The following is a 16,434-nucleotide window of genomic DNA, read 5'->3' as shown; positions in this document are numbered from 1 at the left end:
AAACGAATAAATGTGTAGTTTCTTCTTAAATTCATAAGTATTTTTAGGGTGTGATAAAGTTGTCAACATTTTTGTGTAGTCTCTTCATGCTATGCTCTACCTAGAAAAAATATGAAATGATGAAAATTAATAATTTTTGTATGCTTAAAAATTCCATCTTTTAATGGAAAAATGCTAGATGTAAGATTTTTGTAGGCCAAAATAATAATCCTTTAATCATGAAACTTTTTGTGTAAATGTCATGTGCTAATACCTAGCTCCACAAAAAGTTTTGTACTGTTTTGATAATTTTAGTTATTCACTTAATTTAAATGCCTTTTCCTTAATTAATAAATACTAAAATGAATTAGGAAAATTGTTAAATGATCTTGATGTGTTTTGATCATTGTTTGAGGACCTTGGAACACCAAATCCCCTATTGTTCCTTGGCGTCCTAATTATTTCCTTGATGTGCTTATAATCAACATGTTTTTATAATAATTAAAATGGCTTAATTAAATAATTAGTTTTATGAGCTCCTTATAATGAGTGTGAGTTAGGAAAGATGTTAATCACTTGCTGGTACATGTTAAGTTATTCCTTTCATGATAGACAAAATAATTAGTTTTATGAGCTCCTTATAATGAGTGTGAGTTAGGAAAGATGTTAATCACTTGCTGGTACATGTTAAGTTATTCCTTTCATGATAGACAACTAATTAACTTGTTAGTTAAATAACTGAAATGCCTTTTATAAAAACAACCCTAGTTCTTTGGTGAAGGAAAGTTGTACTCAACTTTCTTAAGTTTGTTAAGTTTCATTCATGCACTTGTATGCCTCTCATCATGCATCATGGCGTGTAGTCCATCATGTCAAGCAAAGCATCATTTATTACGTGTAGTGCACGAGAGTGAGAAGATTCGTGTTAATCAAGTTTCGAGGAAGGTCCATCCACAGTGGTGTTGGTGCCAAGTTTAACCTCTGGATCTTTCTAAGGAAACTAACCTTCTCTGCAACGCAGGCAAGCCCCGGAGCATAAACCCTCTCTTAGTCTTTATAAATCTTTATTACATTTTAAGTCTTGTGAGATGTGCATTAAGTGATTAGGAGTTGGTCGAATACCGTTGCTGCATGATTACCTTGATAATCAGTTATCATTAGCTATACCCTGCTAGTATGAATAGGTCGATATCTCTTATGCTTAGTAATGCTTAGACTTCAATAGAAGTCGAATGATGGTTTCATCATTCGCGGGAAATAGGTTTACCTTGCTCTTCTCAACTCTCGTTATGAGTTGTGAAATACCATGGTTATGATAATGTTAAATTGAGACCCGGGTGGGTAGCTTGCATCGAGAATGGAGTCTCAATGTAGTGCTTCCGCCTGTATCGATTGAGGACCGTACCGTTGTAGACCTGTGTGAGTCAAGACTTTGTAGTACTAGCCACATACTCCGGTAAGCCTGAGTACCTCGGCTATTTCATTATGTGAATTGATAACACACACTGGGAGTGGAAAGATGGTGGGAGTAGCATGTACACACCCTGCAAGATAACCGTCAGGTACGGAGCAGGGCGGTGGAGTACTGTGCTCCCGGGTGGTGCGATCCAGTTCATGTTTTGGAGGATCCGTGGGAATGGTTGATATATTTAGGTCAGGGACCTGCATATATCGTGTGGTTGGGAATCCTAGCTGAGTTTTAATCGATTCGAATCGCCGTTACTTCTCGAAGGAGACTCGATTCTCTGATCTGCATCATAGTTAATCAATGGAACATGGTTACTTGTGGATATGATATAAGATGAGATGAGATGTTTAATGAAGTGATTGAATTAGATCAGGTGCAAACTGGATACCGATGATAACTTAATACGAAGCTAAAACTCTGAAAGTAAGAATCCACTTTAGGAAGCTTTTCTTCAAAATTTATTGTCGCTTCAAACCTTCCCTTAAGCTTTCATACACTTGGAGTCTTTTCTTTTAGTCGGGTAAATCTTGTTGAGTACCCTCAAGTACTCAGGGTTTGTTAACCCCGGTTGCAGGTTCTGACTTGTGCTGCTAATCAAGGTCATGTCGGTGGGCTCGACATGATCTAGTTGTCCCTTCTATCTTAGGTACTTCACTTAAGTTACTTCCGTAGTTCTACTCAACTTTTGGAACTCAAGTGTTACTTAAAGGTACATAACATGTTTTGTAACCTAACGTTGTAAATCTTCCGCAACTCCGATGTATAAAATTTTTGTATCAATGTTGTAATGTTGTGCTAACTCCATTGTTGATCATGTATGAGTTGTAAAATGTGGATGATTCGGCCGAGGACACCTGACAAACTACTAGATTATCTGGCTTTGTGTACAGTAGTCATAGGTCTTCGGGATAATGATGGGGTACACGTGGGCTAGTATAATTTGGGTGGTTTTGCCACAACAGGTATTTGGGTATAGTAATTGGGTCAAATGAATTCTCTAAGTGCACCTCTGCTGAATATTACCAGTGTCAACAAATGCTTAGCGGAATGAAATGACAGCACATCTAAGCATCAATGAATTTAAAACATGGACAGTTCACAGTTCTGAGAAATATGTTAGCAAAGACGCATGTTCTTACTATTACATTACAAAAAAACAAAGACAGATAGTCTCAGCTTGAAAGACATGCTTGCGAAGTATACGAACAGAGTCATCACACGATTCCAACCAGACACTAACAAGGACAACTAGTCTAGAAGAGGGAAAATATATTAAGTAGTAGAGCATCAAAATAAAAAAGACGCCAAATTTTTCTAGTTAAGCATAAAAAAGGTGCAGGGTAAGCTCGTTGCCATAAAAAAATGAGACTCTGGTGGCCACTGATCTTTTCCTTGACATTGTCAATGGTGTTCGATGGCTCCACCTCTAGAGTGATTGTCTGGCCAGTGGACGTCTTTACAAAAACCTGCATGGGACAGTCAAGGTGCAGGGTGGATAGTCTCTGGACATCGTAATCGGCGAGCGTCTGCCCATCCACAAGCTGCTGTCCGTTAAAGAGGAGCCTCTGTTGGTCCTGAATCTTTGCCTTCAAATCACCAACCTTGTCAATAAACTCCACCTTGAACCTGATCGCCTAGCTGCCATGGAGTGGGAGTGTCTTCACGGCAATCTGCATGCCATCACACGGACAGAGGTCACGGTGCAGTGTCGAATGGTTCTGAACCTTGTAAGAGCCAAGCTTGCGCTGATCATCAAGTCGGCTGCCGTTAAAGATGATCCTCTGCTGGTCCTGTATCTTTGCCTTGACATCACCGACTGTATCAGATGGGTCTACCTCAAGGGTGATGGTCTTGCCGTTGAGCATCTTCACGAAAATCTGCGTGCCGAAGTCGAGATGCAGGGTAGCGTCGTTTTGGATTTGATAGTAGCATCCAAATGTTCGATCATCCTCGAGCTTGTTGCCAGCCAAGAAGAGGCTCTGGTGGCCACTAATCTTTTTCCTGACATCAGTGATCGTGTCTGATGGCTCCACTTGGAGCGCGATGGTGTTGCTTGTGCGTGTCTGTACCTGTCAGTACAGGATGGACAACGACGACAATTAAGAAGACGCAAGACAAGGTGCACGGTGGCAAACTCCTTGACTTTGTATTTGGAAAGTTTGTGCCCATCCTCAAGCTGCCGACCACCGATAAGCACTACTACACAAAACATCTTTAGAGGCGGGTAAGATAGGTTTTCAGGGGCGGTCAGCCCAACTGCTGCAATGCCACCGTCAGTGAAGATGGGGTGTCTCTAGCGACGGGCTTTTAACCATTCCTGAAAATGCATTTCTAGGGGCGGTTCTGATAGGATCTCTGCCTCTGAAAACGGTATTTCCAGGGGCGGTTCAATTAAGAGAACTGTCTTTGAAAATGCATTTTCAGGGGTGGTTGTAGTAGGCAAACCGTCTCTAAAAATTCTTTTTCAGCGGCGGTTCCAATACATGAACCGCCCCTAAAAATACATTACCAGGGGCTGCTGCTGCAATGCAACCATCCCTGAAAATGTTTTTTCAAGGATGGTTGTGGCAATGCAACCGCCTCTGAAAATGTATTTTTAGGGACGGTGTTATCAACCGCCTCTGAAAATCAGTTTTAAATTTTTGAATTTGAAATTTTCCGCCAAATTTGAAATCACGTTTTCTCACCAAATTTCATGCCCGATTGCAAATGATTCAAATTAACTTCATAAATACACAGTAGTGCACTAGTTATACACACATGGTCAACAAAATATTTGTACATTACAAATTACAAGTCAACATTATTTGTGCTCCTACCCAATGAATGAAAAGAAGGGATACATGCATTTTAGGCGAAGGGACTCAAACTTGGGATGTGTTGGATACTCCGAGTCATGATCATAGAATAAGCCCTTCGGATTAAGAACCTCCCGCACTATGAACTTGCAGAAATCTTCTTGAACAAGTTGAACATCGCTTTATGGTAATTACTTCGTTTGGCCTCGTTACTTCATGCTACACAAAAAGGGAACAAATTAGCTAGATTCATGTTAATGAACATATGCATATGATATGGTTTGATAGAGCAGCTTACGTCTTTAGGGTTATTGTGGTAAGTTCCGTTGGCTCTCATCCATTGACATACATAGTAGCCACAAAGCACGCTTCCGGTAGGCTGCCTCGAGCACTGTAGGTCGGTGACATGCAAAAAATAATACAGTGAAACACATTGTTCTATATAAGGAATATGAGAAGCTATTTGAGTTAGAAAATGGTCGTACCCATTGATTTACACAAACATCCATCTTCTCCTTCTTCGCTGGGTCATGCACCCACCTTCTTTAAGGTACCTATCTGTACGCGCTATTTAAGGAACAAAATAATCACTTTCACTATAACGATAATCGGATGAAAAATAGTGTCACAAGTAATGAACTACAATTACTTACGTTTGTAACACGTTGATGAAATTTTGGTACATTTTTCTATCTTTTCTCATAGAGTCAAAGATGGAAATCCTGCCAACTCTCAAATTGATTCTTGCTAAGATGAAGTGATCGCTACATCAGTACAAAAAAAACATAATAGTGTCAATGTAAACAATCTACCAAATAGCATGAAAAAGATAGTAGTCGATCTTACCCGAAATTGTATGGGGCTTCTATATATTGGAATCTCTGATGAGCTATGAACGCCTTCCCGATATATAATGCAGCTTCATTCCTTGCTTCCCTGTACGAATGCCTTCCTAATTGCCTCTCTCACCTTGCCCTTGGCACCCTTAAATGCAGGACGATCATTTTGCCACAATAGAGGTCCATCGTGACGATGCCTCGCAAATGAGATTTGGGTCAAGGTATGCGTTCCTCAAGTTCAACTTAGCCAAATCCATCCACTCTTTCCTACATGAAAGTAAGGCAAATGTGTGGTTAAAAGGATAGCACAAGCACATAAAACCAAAATTGAGGATGAGTTTAAGAAAACACTACTTGCATGCACCACAGGGTAATCTGACTTACATCTGAGTCTCTTCTGTCGGTATAAAAATTGAATGTCCTCAAAAGATATGGTCAGTTTTGAAAATTCTACACCAGTAGCGAATATATCGTTAGCAGGGTAATTCACCGGCACTGACTCTAAGCCAAGTTCTACCGCTTCCAAATACCACATCTGAAAGACCCTCATGTGTAACAATCTCTTGTTGCATTCTAGGGCAAAATCAGGTAGGAATTCCTTGCGTGGCACGTATTCATAGGGGCACTCAGGACTGTTTTGTTCCATCATGTCTTTAACGAATTCAATGCTCGCCTAGGGTTTTGCTCAAATGGTGTTGGCCACCAAAGATTGTTCCAGATCCTTCCTTAGCCATGCTGGCCTTGGCATTTCTAGCTGACGAAGGCACTGCCTTGCTCTTGATTGCAGAAGCGTCCTGGGGGTTCTTTTTGCTAAGAGACCTCCACATCGTAGATATGCCAGCATCGGGCGGGTTGCTACCCTTCTCAAATTCCCTCACCATCTTAGGAAACATTTGTAGCTGCGGTGGCGGTGGAGGTGGCGGTATCGCTGTTTGTGGCTACAGTGGCGGTGGGGGCGCAACCGGTTGTGGCTTGTGAAGGAGGTTGGGAGCTCGGTGGCGGTGGCGGTGCTAGCACAGCAGTTTGTACCTACAGAAGCAGTGCCGGTTGGGGTGGCGATGGTGGTGGCAGTGGCGGGGGTGGTGGCGGTGCTACCGCAGCAGTTCCTCCCTGCTGAAAGTGGTTTCTGATAGGGGTAGGGGGTGGCAGTGGCAGAGATGGTGGAGCGCTGCCCCCGAACACTTGTTGTGTTCCTTGTTGAGTCTGGTCCTGATGTGCCACTTCATTGCATGTTTCCTCAAACTCAGGTACTCTCCTTCCTGCGATGATATCTTCCATGAATTCTTCATTGGAAAAGCTAAGATTGGGGTTTGCCTGGACTACTAAAACATCCATGAATGGATCCATCATCTGCTGCTCATATGTCAGTGACAACTATGCACATGCTTCGCCTGTGGGCCTATTTCTGCTTGTTCCTCTACCTGAGGCAATTGCAGCTGACGCGAAGCAGAAGGCGCACCAGACTAGGGTGGTTAACAGCACAATGTCTCGTTGTTGCCAAGCAATGAAATAGCCTACAAGGTTGCCCAAGACCGTCTCACCATCAGGAGAAGGGATCTCAACTTCATAATCAAGATGATTCGAAGAAACCTGACAGCACTTCAACCCTGGCATAATCATTCGGAAGTACATTGCTGTGCATAGTGCGTCCTGGATAAGCAGTTCCGCTAGCAACCTTTACCGTCTTCCCCTTCCTGTTGTATAGGAATGTGCAGAGCACACTGGTGTAGGCCTATCAATGGTGTCCACAGGAAAAGTCTCAAGCGTGATTGATGCAACACTACTTGGCACTGGCACTGGAGATGATGTTGGCTCCACGGTAGACAAACCTTGTGAAGCTTTCAACTGATTAATCTTTTCATCAATATATGCGTTGGCCCTCTTGCGAAGGGTGTCAAAAAGGTCATCCTTGTAGCGTTGCCTTGTTCTATAGCTACTCACCTCCTGTGGAAAACCATGCTTAAGTCCTAGCTTGGAGGAGATGCCCTGCACATGCCAGGGTGTTCCTTGTTGCCTAGGGCGACACTAAGCTCATCCACCTCCCATATGGGTTTAAATTCGCCTTGCATTTTCTTCTGAGCAAGTGCCTTTATGGCCTCCGTGGCTACTTCAGTACATGCATCAGGGATTACTAGTTGCCCACTTTCTTTGTCCTTAACTTCCCTAGCTCCAACCCAGTGCTCTACGCGTTCATCAAAGTTCTCATATTTATAAGGCACACCAGCTTGCCTAGCAGCCTCAGCCTCTGCTCTCCACTTTTCAACCTTCGGGCCATATCTAGTCGAGCCGAGACTGGTGAGGGTGAATGTTCTTCTTCGTGAGCTCACTGTTCAAGACACTCAAGGCTAAGGCCTCAGGTGTGGACTTCTAGTTCACAAAACCTGTGCCATTGATCAGGTTTGATCTTCCCGAACTCCTTGAACGGCGTGCGACCCTTTAGTCCAAAACTAGTATTTAGTTGGGACCTCCAACCACAGAAACGTTTTGCCACCTGTTTCATTGCCAACTTCTTGATGAGCTCTTTCGAATCAGGAGGGAAACTAAATGCCCCCATCATCTTCTTCCATATCTTGGTCTTGTCACTATCGGGCACATCGTTCCAATGCTTGTATTGAGCAATCCAAAATGTCCTAGGACCGCCGCTCCTATCGCGCTTGCAAAGCAGGGAGCGTACGCAATCAGTTTGTATGGGCTCGCCGATAGGGCTAACCACTTCTACAACAATAGTCTGTCCTTTAGGGAACTTGTTCCGCATTCTTTGCCATCGCTTCCATTTCTCTCTTTGAGGAGCGGATGATGTAACTATAATCTCTATCTGTGTCCTTGATTGCTCTATGGTTTGCCTAGGCATATGGGTAGACACATGCACCTATAGATATAAAAAAATAAGGAAAATGCTCACACACTTATGTGAAAAATAAATGTGGTCAACTAATAGCAAGTATAGGCTTACATCCTGGGTCAGATCATATTCTAGGTCCTCAAGTTCGGCCCTCAAAGCCTTGTGGTCAGGCCTAGGACTAGGATCCAAAGCTTCTTCCAATGAGGTCGATGATGTGTCGTTGTCGTCGTCGTCCGACAACCACTCCAACTTATCTGCTTCGTTTGTTGTCGTTTCTTTATCCATCGCTAACGAATGTGGATGAATTTATCTAAGTCATGACGGAAGGGCGTATTATTGTTATAAATATTTAGAAACAAGATTATCATTCTCATATGAATATGATTACATATAGCAAAATCAACACATGGCTAATACACATGCAATAAAAATTATAAATTTTAAATACTTAGTACATTCCATTGCTTCATATATATATCCGCTACTCATGCATATAACACTAGTATCTAAACATCAAATGTTATGCAGCATTTCTTGTCTAATATAGAGAAGATTAAAAAGAATCAACCTTTGGTAGATGAACAGGCCGGAGTGGAAGATGGGGAGCACCGGGCGGACGACGGGCCGAGGGAGCGCAGACGCAGAAGAAGAAGCCGGGGGAGCGCCTAAGAGCACTGGGGGAGCACGGGGGAACCGCTGGGGGACCGCCGGGGGCCTCCGGCGGTAGGTTCGCCGACGAGGCAGGGAACTAGCAGTGCTGGGGAAGCACTGGGGACCTCTACCGAGGGAGCACCGGGGGTAGCGCCGGGGAGCGCCGAATGGGGGAGTGCCGGGGGAGCGCCGGACGGCCAGGGAACTTCGGTGGTGGCGGCGTTGGATGGAGTAGGCGAAAAGGCGCGCGCGAAAATTTTTGGCAGCGCTTCACTACACTATTGAATTCTGGCCTGCCCGATGACTTAGAAAATTTTTGACGTTGCGTTATAAAGGGCAAGGATCTTCAACAACGGTTTTCTTAAATCAGCTGCCGCTGAAGATGATCTTCGGAGGCGGCTGACATAAGCAACCGCCGCTGAAGATCATTTTCAGGGGCGCCTGACGTAAGCAACCGCCCCTAAAAATACATAGCAAGGGCGGCCGAGGACTTCCGTCCATCGCGTTCAAAGTTTGGACGGTCGGACCGTCCTACCAAGTTACACTAAAAAATACCGCTGCTCTCCTTGTCCGGCCTGTCGATGTTTTACTCGGCCGGACAGTCCTATGCTCCGTTTAAAAAACTTTAGCACCCTTTGGACGAATTTGCCTCCGTTCGCTAGTGGATAAGGACATGTCATCCTTGTTGGCCTTCACGATCGTCGTCAGTCACCATTGTTGCCGTCCGGTGCTCCAAATCTCCCTGGCCGACCACCTAGGCCTGCCCCCGCCGTTCCTCTCCCCCACCACATTTGTTGCCCCCACCGTTCCTCCGCCCCCAACCCACCCCCACGTTCCTCCACCCCCTACTCCGCCGTCCTTCCCCACATCTCCTCGGCACACCGGCAAACCACCTCCACGTGCTTCTCCAAGCCTCCCACGCCCTAGTAAGCTATATCTAGTATTATTACGTATTTGTTTCTCTCATTAATATTAACTTCTTGCATTTACCTAATGGATATATTTTCCTTGATATAAACTAGTTTATTAATTATCTCATACAATAATATTTCTTGTATAATAATATATGTAGATGCAGATTTAGAGATTATTTAAATAATAATGGAGTCCAGTAATTAAACCAAAATTTAGGAGTTTTCTTTTTTATTATTTTGCATAGTTGTATAGATATGTTCTTTAAATTGTTTTAAATGGGTGAATTTGGAGTAACAATATGTGTTACTTTAAATCATTTTTCATAATTAAATGGGTGAATTTATTGCTGCAAACTAGTTCATTAATTAACCAATGAAGTGAGCACATATGTCTCTTTGCTAGTGATGTGTTTCTTGCTACTTATTTTTATCTGTAGCTAACAAATAACTTTGATTTTTTCTTTCTAATCTAATCTAATATATTTGATAGCTTAGCAAGCTATGACGTGGTATGTTGTGCATCGTGGTCGGACCCCTGGTGTCTACTCCAACTGGCATGATACATATGCTGAAGTGGATCAGTTCAAGGGAGCTGTCCACAAAAGTTAGAAGTCGAAACAAGAAGCTTATGCAGCCTACTATGGTTGTCAGGAGGTTGTTAGACCACCACCACAACTTGAGCCTGCAGCACCTGATAAGAAGATGAGGCAGAGTGCATTTGATGTCCTTGCATGTCATTATCTTAGCTCAAGCTTTAGTCATTTCTTTTTTAGTTTGCATAATTTGGAAGTTAATGTAATGTTAGTTATTAGCATTGCTTGTAAGTACAACTCCTGGTACTAGACTTGGTGGTGCTATGCTTACCACTTCATGCAGGAGGTAACTACAACTATTTGGATGCAGCCAACAAAACAAACTTGCTTGCAAGTTGTACTAAGTCTAATCTCAGTGTTAGTCCTTGTACCCAGAGTAATCTCAGAGTTATGTCTAATCTAGTGGCAGCGACTGTCCCTGTCTCTCTTGATATTTCGTGGTTGGTGTAGGATTATGGTATGGGTGCATAAGACCGAGTCTATAGCCACAATGCCATAGCTGTGTGCGTTCTTGTACATATCGTGCACGGAATGTTCGCCTCTAACATGAAGTCGTGTGCTAGTAACGACAAAATCAATAAGGTTGCGGGGCACACCATAGTGCCTTGGGTGGTATTCCTATTTCTATAAGATCTATAGACACAAAATTGCACACTCTAGTGGCCGCGAGTGTCCCTTGGCTCTTGATGTTTCATGTGCAAGGCATAGGGCTAGGCCAGACAACACTAATTTAGTCCGGCCCTGTCATTTCTAAGGTGGCTGAACTGTCCTATCGTGGGCATGAAAAGTTAGCCAACTATTCGTCGATCGTGGTTGGTTGGTCTATGGTTAAACTTGTTACTTTGTACTATTAGGACCAAAACCAATACCTACACACCTTTTTCCATGAATGTTTAGTCACCAAACACATGAACACACAAAACTCTCGCTGCCCCATAATCAATGCAACTCTCGCTTTATTAAAATGTCAAATGCTTTGAACTATGAGCAAACATACATGAAAGGCTACTAACATTTATGATACGAGGTAGTTACCATCAATTTAATCATATGATATATGTTCATAATATATTTATTTGGAAACATAAATGTACAAGGTAGTTACCATTAAATGAATCACATAATATATTTTCATAATAAATTTATTTGGAAACATAAATGGTTGATCAATCTTGAGAAATATTGAGTAGCATGAATAGTAGCCATGGTTTAGGTAGACAATACTTATAGAGAAATATGGCTAGGGAGATGGAAAGCGTTTGACCATATAGTGGGCGTGATTTTAAAGAAGTAGTCATGTGACGGAGAGTATTGGAACGCGTAGTGGGGAGGAAGTTCGTGCAGGATCATGCTATGGGTGCATAAGACTGCGTCTATAGCCACAATGCCATAGCTATGTGCGTACTTGTACATATAGTGCACGAAATGTTTGCCTCTAACATGAAGTCGTGTGCTAGTAACGACAAAATCAATAAGGTTGTAGGGCACACCATAGTGCCTTGGGTGGTATTCCTATTTCTATAAGATCTATAGACACACAAATTGTATACTCTAGTGGCCGCGAGTGTCCCTTGGCTCTTGATGTTTCATGTGCGAGACATAGGGCTGGACGGACAACACTACTATAGTCCGGCCCTGTCATTTCTAAGGTGGCCAGAATGTCCTCTCGTGGGCACAATGAGTTTGGCAACTATTTGTCGATCGTGGTTGGTTGGTCTATGGTTAAACTTGTTACTTTGTACTATTAGGACCAAAACCAATACCTACACACCTTTTTCCATGAATGTTTAGTCACCAAACACGCGAACACACAAAACTCTCGCCACCCCATAATCAATGCAACTCTCGATTTATTAAAATGTCAAATGCTTTGAACTATGAGCAAACATACATGAAAGGCTACTAACATTTATGATACGAGGTAGTTACCATCAATTTAATCATATGATATATGTTCATAATATATTTATTTGAAAACATAAATGTACAATGTAGTTACCATTAAATGAATCACATAATATATTTTCATAATAAATTTATTTGGAAACATAAATGGTTGATCAATCTTGAGAAATATTGAGTAGCATGAATAGAAGCCATGGTTTAGGTAGACAATACTTATAGAGAAACAGGGCTACGGAGATGGAAAGCGTTTAACCGTATAGTGGGCGTGATTTTTAAGAAGTAGTCATGTGACGGAGAGTATTGGAACGTGTAGTGGGGATGGAGTTCATGCAAGATCAGGCTATGGGTGCATAAGATTGTGTCTGTGGCCCACAATGCCATAGTGGCAGCAAGTGTCCCTTAGCTCTTGATATTTCATGTGTGAGACATAGGGCTGGCCAGACAATACAACTATAGTCTAGCCTTGTCATTTCTAAGGGGGGCGGACTGTCCTATCGTGGGCATGAAATGTTAGACTACTGCTCAGGCATTGTCCGGCCGTCTTAAATATTTCATGGCCATACTATTCTATTGAGACAAAAAAGATTGTTAGGCACAAAACATGTTTGGCAACGAAGTGTGAATTGACAAGACATATTGTTACCACTACAACATAAACTTTACTGGAGGCAGGCGATTTGGGTTTCCCGCGGCGGGCAAAGCCGTCCGCCGCGGCCTAGAGGCCACGGTAAATCGTGGCTTAACCGTGGTGGGCGGCTTTGCCCGCCGCGGTTAACCGATTTACCGCGGCAGGCGGTGTAACGTGCCCGCTGCGGTAAATATACTTTTACCACGGCGGGCACGTTACACCGACCGCCGCGGTAAATACGGCGGCGGACACCTTTTGTGGCCCGTCGCGGTTATGTTGAATAGCCGTGGCGGGCTTTATTATTTGCCCACCTCGGTAAATTATTTCCTGAATTAAAAAAATACAGCAGGCATATAAATTCAAATAAAATACAGCAGGCATATAAATTCAAATTCAAATTCAAATCACATCTAGATTTCACAGATTAAACTTAAAAAGTATGCAGGCATTACACATGAGATAATATACATATATATACATTCACTTAGTCGTTCTTGTCATCGTTAATTCATTACATTTACATATTAAAGTCATTATACACGCGCTAAGGTGTAATCCTGCGGACGCATCATCGTGGGCCATTTCCTCAGCCTCTCGTACTCCGGTAACATCGCTAGCGGGCTGTTCTCATGGAAGAACGTGCCCCCTTCAAGCACGCATTTGTCTAAGACAAACTTACATATGTCCGCCTTTGTCTGCTTGAAGCTGTGTTGGATGCTCTGCATGTCTCTCGACCAGTTCAATCCATTCTTGAGCACCCTCCAACTGCTGCTGTACTACTTGCACACCCTCAAGAACTCACAGGCGTAGAAGCCATAGGTTTGTGATCCTACCGGTTGTTTGGCACACTGCATGATCGATACGCAAGCATTACAACACAGGCATTAGAACGCATATGAACGGAAAGCACAATTAAACCTTTCAAATACTTACCAGAAAGTTGCGTCTGATTTTGATGCGGTTCTTATGCTTAGCCTTAAAATTCTCTGTTCTTCGATCATAGCATTCAGGATCCTTCACGTACTCCTTATAAGCGCTATACGAAATGTACTAGTATTAGGCAGGGCATTAGAACGCATATGAGAAGACAGTTCAGTCACTTACACTCTGAGGCAATCTTCAAAGGCCTTGTACCCTTTTAAGTTTGGCACTGTCAACGAATCAAATACGCAGGCCCTACCATCCTGAGGGTAGATGATAAATGCAACCCAGTGACCCTCGAGGCCTTGGCTACACCATTGAAACAAAATACAGGTTACAACGAGAAATAATAATACTAGCTAGCTACCCACTTATCTCTACAGGCATGTCTTCGACTTACCCAAAGTGGTAGGCAGCTAGGATACACCCATTTCCCCTAATCTTCTTCATTGCTCCTAGTATGTATCTTGAAATGTTCAACTTCTCATTGTCCATCAGTTTCTTCTTGTGCGCCTCTCTCTGTCGCTTGGTCAAGTCTTTCATGGTTGGATGATTGTCATCTAGGTGGTAACCAATGATGATTCTTTGAGCAATATGCATTGGAGATAGATAGATAACATCAAGTTTTAGTTCCTTGGATATATAGGCCATCAACCTGCAAGGACAAGCCATCGTGGCATATATAAGTAGTCTTGACCGATTCAAAGGCAGGTGATATGTGAAACTCGCAATTCATCACTTACATAGAGAACAAGGTGACTTGGGCGATGTCAAGGTCTTATTCCCGTAGTAGTCTGTACATGTCGTGGAAGTCCACGGGGAGTTCTACATCGTTGCTGGGCAAGTGGAAGTACTCCACCACAACCTTGACTAGAAAACCATGCAGGCCAGCTTTTGCCGCTTCCATGTACCAGAGATGAAACCTCCTTGTCTCCCACCTTTCCTTGTCGACAAGTTGGGCCTTGGTTATCATGAACTTCCCATGCTCGTAATGGCTGGGACAGTCATCCGATTCAGGAAATAGATGGAAAGGTGATCTTGGCCTGGGATAGAAATGTTAGTACCATATTATGGCAAAGAAAAGTTATTAGCAAATTATGCTTGCCGCTACCATACCTTTCGAACTCAAGTGAGTATGTGAGCAGCCCTTGGTCACCTTTAGTCTTCGCCGGCGGTGGAGGACAGTGGCTTGTGCTCGCAATGGCAGCAGGCGGTGTCTTTGCCCCCGATTCCTCCGTGCCTCCCGGTCCTTTGCTCGTGCCCTTAGACGGACTGCTGGGAGGTGGAGGTGGACTTGTTGTTGGAGGAGGAGAATGAGGGTGAGGGCTTGTGCCTCCTAGTCCTTTGCTCATGCCCTTAGACGGACTATCGGGAGGTGGAGGTGGACTTGTTGTTGGAGGAGGAGAACGAGGGTGAGGGCTTGTGCCTCCTGGTGCTTTGCTTGTGCCCTTAGATGGACTGCTGGGAGGTGGAGGTGGACTTGTTGTTGGAGGAGGAGAACGAGGGTGAGGGCTTGTGCCTCGGGGTGAGTTCCTTCCCTTGTCATCCCCGCCATTGCCTTTGTCATCGCCGTCGCCGTGATCCGGATCATCGGGGGACAAGATCTGGCAACGGATGGTTGTGATGCTGGTGTCGCCGTCAGCATAGAAGTTGGCGTCGAGAGAATGATCTCTATGTCATCCTTGTTCCACAGGACTTCGGAACCCAAGGCAACTCCAAGGATCGTTACCCCTTCTGCATTTGGACATTCCATTTCAAATTCTTCGTATTCGGTCGCATACCATGTAAGTATCACGGCAGCATAGTTGGCAGGGATCTGGTCTTGGTTGAAATCTTTGATATCTTCTTTGGGGTGCATGTAACCCTCACCCACGGTCAACTTTTTCGCCCTGCCGAACGGGATCATGAGCTGGATGCACATGGGTTCCCGAATGGCGTCGATGGGGTGCCTTGGGCGTTCCTCAATCATCGGCAGTGGCTGCCCTTGTGTCTGCCCTTGTGGAACTTGAGGCACGGCCACGCCAGCCTGGCGAAGCATCTGTGACCTCATCGACACCATATCTGGGTCATTGCTCATGAAGGCTTCTTTTATGGACCGACTGATCATTTCAGCCATGCCTTGATCATAGCCCTTCTAAAAGATGCCCTCCTTGTACCTCTGCCTTGACCGGTATGTGGCAGCGTCGGATTGCCATGACTCCACTGAGTTCTAGCTCATCTTCGACGACATGCCATGGACGCGGCCACGGTGCTCGGGGGTTCCCAGTGCCAGGGTCAGCAAGTCCTGGCCCCTATGAACCTCGAAGCTATCCTTGGATTTAGCAGCCTCGATGACAACCCTCTCTATCTCCTCGAACTTGGGCTCATTGAACTTGATCGCGCCCTCCTTGAGCTTCTTCAGCTTGCGGGCATAGATGAAGTCCTTAGCCCTCAAGTCTACACCATCGTACGGATCAGGAAGCCCGGCGGTAGCTCCAGCCCTTTCTTCCTCCCACCACTGGGGCCTCTTACCAGCAAACCCAGTCATGCCCAAGTGGTGGGGGTGTAGGTTCTTCTTCGCAAGTGCGCTGAACTTGGCGCTCTTTGCCTTTGCTTCTTCTGTTGTTCTTTGTTTGCAGAACTCTTCCCAGTGATGTTCCTTCACCATAGTGTATTTGACACAGGGTGACTTGCCTAGCTTCAGGTAGTACCTGGTAAGCATGGACTTGAAGTTTCTAAAGGCTCTTCTTGCCACGTGCATGACCCACTCCCTGCACTTGTTCAGATCGGCGTCCTCGGGATAATGGAAGCTCCTCATCACCTCACCCCAAATATGTGTCTTGTAGTCGACCGGGACATTGTTCTAGTCCTCCCAAGTGATCTCCACCTTGTCCTTGACTATACATGCCACCTAGTT

General features: G+C 44.1%; 1 pseudogene; it reads right to left on the bottom strand.

Moving 5' to 3' along the window:
* The window catches only part of LOC136461012 (polyubiquitin-like), a 37,695-nt pseudogene that overhangs the window by 319 nt on the left and 20,942 nt on the right, over nt 1–16,434 (bottom strand).

This window comes from Miscanthus floridulus, chromosome 1 (genome assembly GCF_019320115.1).
Source record: "Miscanthus floridulus cultivar M001 chromosome 1, ASM1932011v1, whole genome shotgun sequence".
NCBI lineage: Eukaryota > Viridiplantae > Streptophyta > Magnoliopsida > Poales > Poaceae > Miscanthus > Miscanthus floridulus.
Note: the sequence above shows the minus strand (reverse complement) of the source record. Positions and strands in the feature narration are given on the sequence as shown.